Source organism: Aulonocara sp. 'chitande type north' Nkhata Bay, linkage group LG4, assembly GCF_057382095.1.
Source record: "Aulonocara sp. 'chitande type north' Nkhata Bay isolate Kocher_YH1m ecotype deep benthic linkage group LG4, A_spYH_male_GT1.1, whole genome shotgun sequence".
In the NCBI taxonomy this organism is placed as follows: domain Eukaryota; kingdom Metazoa; phylum Chordata; class Actinopteri; order Cichliformes; family Cichlidae; genus Aulonocara; species Aulonocara sp. 'chitande type north' Nkhata Bay.
The window spans coordinates 13,593,760-13,599,704 of record NC_141347.1 but is presented as its reverse complement, the minus strand read 5'-3'; positions in this window follow the sequence as shown (position 1 = coordinate 13,599,704).

Below are 5,945 nucleotides of genomic sequence, written 5' to 3'. Positions count from 1 at the left end.
GTCTGCCATCCTAAACTGCCACGCCCCTGCCACTTCCCCCATTTTGCCAGAGCTGTGAGCTACAGTGCTTTGGGCAGCAAACTTTAGTGTGTGTGAATTTAAACTCTGTGTAACTTTGGCTTTCTTTCTTTTATTGTGAGCAAAGGTGTGCCTTTACAGTGGTAATTAGTTCATCACAGTGGAAGCAGGTAGGGGTTCTCCTGTTTTTGGCTCGACAGGGAGCTCAGCCACTGTGTTTTGTTTTCGGCTAGAGAGTTCTTGGTTTGATTTTTAGTTAAAGGGGGTGTTTTGTTTGTTGTTTTGGCCGGAAGACTCTGAAGATAAGCGCTTCCCTGTGTTCATTTTTACTTCAGTAGTTTTCTGCAATAAATCATGTTTAATGACATGATTTATGTCCCCCCCCTCACTTCAGTCAGCACTTCATTTTTAAGTGGGGCATATTTTTTAAGTCTAAAAACTACAATATAAGCATTGATCTACTTAAATGGTTAGGTATCTTGGGACAGGGGAGCGGGACATCAACAAACAGACTGTAGCGATGTGGACAGTGTACCAGTCAGTTGTGATGAAGAGAGAGCTGAGCATAAAAGCAAAGCTCTCAATTTACCAGTTGATCTATGTCCCTACCCTCACCTACCCTCATGAAAGAATGAGACCCCGAAAACAATTGGCGAAGGGTGGCTGTCCTCACCCTTAGAGATAGGGTGATGTGTTCGGCCATCGGGAAGGGGCTCAGAGTAGAGCTGCTACTCATCCACATCCAAAGGAGCCAGACTATTGTCTTATAGTCTCATACTGTTGCTTCAGATTTTCAGTGTCTGCAACCACATTAGGCAGTTTAGATTAAAAAAAAAATAAGCTAGAAAACCAATGTCATTTCCTGTGCTGAGAATGATCACTTCAATTATATGATTAGATTTGCCTCGGTAAATTTGACAATGGTCACCATATCACACATGACCTCAGAATTTTTTTTTTCATGTAAAACTCTTACACCATTAAAGAAACCCTATAATCCATCGATCCTTGGGTGAGAACACTTCAAAGGAAAAGGAAGAGCTAGCACAATGCACAAACTGCAGGTCAGATCCTGAAATGGACTGGAGGCCAGTGTAGGTTTAACACTCTTTCTTGCCCAACAAAAGGCAAGTTGCTGCATTTTGAACAGCAACAGCAACCCGACCAATCAAGTCCACACAGTTGAGCTTAACAGTTGGGCAGAACTCTTTTGGCTCTCAGCGAAGGCGGTCGCACTTTTCTCCTCTCCTGCCCTTATCTTCCCTGCTTAGCTTCTTATGTCCTTGTCTTGTGTTTTTACTTACTTTTCCCTGGAACACTCTCTCACAGTCTGTTCTCTAAAACCTAAAAGAGGAATTATGGATTTGATCACCTGAATGCAATTGACAGCCCTTCTCAACGAGACGTCTGGGCTCGGGTGAGCCTGACTGCTGAAGATATCTACCTATTCGGAACCATGATAACAGGGTTCTTGCTGATCGGAGCTGGCTTGGCCCTGGCTTATTGAAGAATTAATGAAGCATGGGCAAATGTTCCCATAACTCACATTGCAACACCTGGTCTGTTCTATTTACTTTTTTTTATTTATACATTTGATAAGCATTCCAATATCTTAATGAATACAGAATATAGATCTAGCACAAAGCAAGAAAGCGCGAGATAAAGCTAATCAAAAAGGTATTGGCTGAAGCAAATGTGTGTTATGCCAACCCTTTTAACAAAAGATAATTTAGGAAGCAGCTCATTTACAGGCCTTGAAGCAAAAGAGTAAAACAAAACAAACAAACATAAAAACAAAACAAAAAAAGTCCATCTTAGATGAGTAAGTACTTTAAATTAAATTTCATGACGATAATCCACGCAAAACAACCAAGAGTTTTAGTCTTATTATTATTATTGCTCTTCTAATTCTTGATTTATACATTTTTCTAATCTCTGGTTTTAAACATGTTTTAACCACCAGCAAGTTAGGTAAACCCGGATGAGCAGGAAAGGCAAGATGGATCCACTGAAGCCCCAGTGATCGTTGAGTTGGGAAAAAAAAATCCACCTGAATAGCAGAAAGAATTAAACCAACAGCCACATCTCAGGTAAGATTTAGCTCTCAGCAGAAGACCTACACATCTCCCTCTTCATCTGAAAGATTAGATGACAGCAGGCAAGTAAACAAGTGTGCCGGTTTAAACACCAGTGATCGTAGAGGGGTTGAGGTTTGATCACCCACATTATGCTTTATTCAAGTTTTGTGGGATGACTTGATATCAAAAAGTGCTTGGTCGTCATATGCCACAAGAGCAGATACACATTGGCAACAAACACAGAATAAAACAATAGCAACTGCTAAGTAAGTTTCAGTAATTACAACAATGAGAAACTACTTCTTAAGTATGTATGGTGTGCCATACTTGAGGGTGCAAGAACACATAATGCTTACAGTAAGTAATCAGTATTGAGAGAGGGTTTACTTTTTTTTTTTTTTTTTTTTGCCTGTCCCGTTTGGCTCTTTTGCCATCAGAATTATTGTCTAAAGGCGAAGAAAGATGCCCAGCGGATTTACTTTACCAAACTGACCATCCCAGCCTTGCCGTAATGGTCCATTTGATTCACCTTTTATTGTTTATTTTATTTTCACTTGCTGAATATGGGACAGACTTGACTGGGGGAAAGAACGGGAGAAAGAAAGAGAAAGAGCTGAGAAGAGGGACAGGGGAGAAGGGCAAAAAACAAAAACCAACAGAATGGGCAGAAAAAGAAAAAAAATGCATATATCGATCACCTGGATCACCTGTTGAGAAAGAAAAAAGAAAACAAGCAGAAGAGAACAAGAGTAATAGAATAAAGAACATCACAATGATATATGGGAATATGACAGTAAATACTAAATATTAAACATTATTGTGCAGCACATAAGATCAACAGAACACAGTGTGCTTTGAGGTAGGAGCCAAAAAGGGTGTAGTTTGTGGGTGTGATCACCCGTGTGTACCTGTGTGCATGGACGCGCTTGTTGTTTTTTAAAAGGTTCCTTCATGTAATGATCTGCTAGAGGGTGTGGGGGGGCCACAGCCCCGTCCTCCAGGGCATGAAGCAGGTATGGAGGAGATCAAAACTCCAGACATCCAGAGGCCCCCAGAACACAAGAGACCAAGGAAGACCAACAGAGGGGCAGCCGCGCCACTGTCCCAGAAAGAGCTGAGGAGAGTCCCAGAAGAGGGCTCATTCAGCAGCCGCGGAGCAGAAGCCAGGGGGGGTTGCAGTGACGCGCCCGTGAGCTCCGCCGGCAGCCAGCCGTGCCTGAGTGACCGAGCCCCAGGCCGAGAGGCCGGGGGCACCCCACCTCCGAAGTGGCCCGAGCGAGCCCCAGGATCCAGGCCCCGATAAGCGGCCGCCAAGGAGTGAGCCGGTGTGCTTAAGTAATCAGTATTGAGAGAGGGTTTACTCTTTTGTGCTAATATTTTGGGTTGAAAGAGGAGTGCTCATAGCTCACGCAATCACTTAATCCCAGTTTTAACCCATGCTAATATAACAAAGTTACTGTACATTGATTAATACATTGATTAAAAAGCAAAGTGACAGGATTTGCTCTAAAAGCTAGAGTGCATAGTTATTGTCTTCAAAACACTAAACTGTAGTGTTACAACCACTGCAGTTTAGTGTTTTGTCCAATTTGATGATGATGTTCTCATTTGCACCGGAAAAGTGAAACACACAGACATATTCGAACTGAGCTTTTTCAGCTTCCCATCGCAGTTTGGTGGTGACAGCCTGTGGTGATGTGGCGATCCACGTCACTGTTTGCAGGTCAAATGATAGAAGACTTTCTACATCATGCCCATACAGATTGAAGCCATTTATCTCTCCAGTCTCAACACCCCATTCACAGCTATTCATTCTTTGCAAAATATGAACACCTGAAAAAGAGAGACAGATGAGATCTCAGCACATCTTACAACTGATATCCACTCCAGGTGCCGAGGATCGTTCTTCATAAGGTTTTTAATCCACTCTGTTTTGAGTTCTGGTCCCCTTCCATTGCTGTCACAGTTACCTCCATTATTGTTTTTTATTAATGTTTTATAAAACGTTACTAATCTTTGTCACATTATTGAAATAAATGTGTGGCTTAATTTAGATTTTAAAAAAAGCGGAAAATATTACTTAGGCTAAACATTTGTAATTATGTTAAAGCTCTGAAAAAATCTACTTCTTGCAACTTACATATATGTTATCGTTAATTGATGCATTCATCACTCGGTAACTTACAGAATCTTCTTGATAGCCAAACTACTTTGAGCTAACAGGAAGGCAACAATAACTCAAACAATCACCCATTACAACCAAGCAGAAGAACATCTTTGAATGAACAACACACTGATCTGAGAAATACAGGGCCAGTCTCATCAAGTGCTGACACAGATACACAGATATATAAATTACATAGGCAAATCTATGTACTGAATGCATAATGTACTGAATATATGATATATATTGATAATAGCCACTGGGGGAGGGGAGCAGCTCTGCTTGCCTTTCTGTAAAGCCCCCACAGGTCACTGCAAAAACCCACAGTATGCTCCGCTTTCTCTCTCCCATTACATTCAGTGTTTTGAGCCTCCCCTGTGTTTGTGCAGCATGGCTGAGTCACGTGATGACACAACAACAAAACACAGCAAAGCAGTTATGGTTAAGCTGCTTTCACAGACATATCAGACACATCTTTGATGAAACTGAAACAGTCTTCTGAACGTAAAAGAGAAAATTGACTGAGAATTGATTTAACCACGCTATTACTGACCAATACCAATGTTGGTATTAATACTATTGATTTAATAATTGGAGGTTATCATTGTGCAGCCAGCACATATCAATACATACCTAAATTTATTTATTTATTAAGAAAAAAATATGTATATGTAAATGAGCTGCTTGCTAAATTATCTTTTGTTAAAAGGGTTGGCATAATAAGCACGTGCTTCACCCAATACCTTTTTGATTAGCCTTGTCTCTTGCTTTCTTGCTTCGTGGTCATTTTTTTCTTCTGTATTCACTGAGACATTTGAATGATAATAAAACCCTCCACTTCTACAGCTTCTCTCAGCAGAGGAATAGCAGAAAGAAAGAAAAAAATGGACTGAAAGATTCATAACCAAATTCAAGGCCTATACTCTCTGGCCAGTTTAATAGGTACACCTGTTCAACTGCTTATTAACACAAATATGTAATCAGCCAATCAGATGGCAGAAAATGTAATTTAGTGAATTTAGGGATCTAGACTTCTTGGAAATACAAACATAGCATATAACAAAAATAAAAACATAATAAAAAAAAAAGAAATCAAACGTTGTGGCGTACACGTCACAATCGCGCCCTCTCTCTCTCTGACCCAAAAATAGTCATTGTGTATAACTTTAATTTAACCAGGAGAGGGCAGTGTTGCTTTCCTTTTGCGTGATTTACACGTGTTTTTGTTGTTGTACAATATCAACCACCTGGGATCCCAAATTCTTAAATCCACTGCAAATGTAATAACCTTCCAAATAAAGCTGAGCTCTGTGTATTGCTGAATTCTAAATTTCAGTGCTAGACTAAAAATAAATCAAATAAATGTATTGTTTTGCAGATACAAAATATCATTTTAACTCTTTTAAATTCCACTGACTGCAATCTGTCTGAGTGTATAACTGAAATCTAACAAAATTGTAAAAATCTATTTGAGTTAATCTGAAATCATACAGATTAACTGTATGATTTCAGATTAACTCAAAAAATGTAAAAATTAAACATAATTTATGGACACCGTTTGATTTCTTTGCATGTAGCTATATTAACATTTATACATTTAATAAATCATGAAATTAATACGCGCATGTTCTCGTAACAATGCAACTAACTGTTTGCTCTTCATTCAGTGAAGTGAGCATCACACG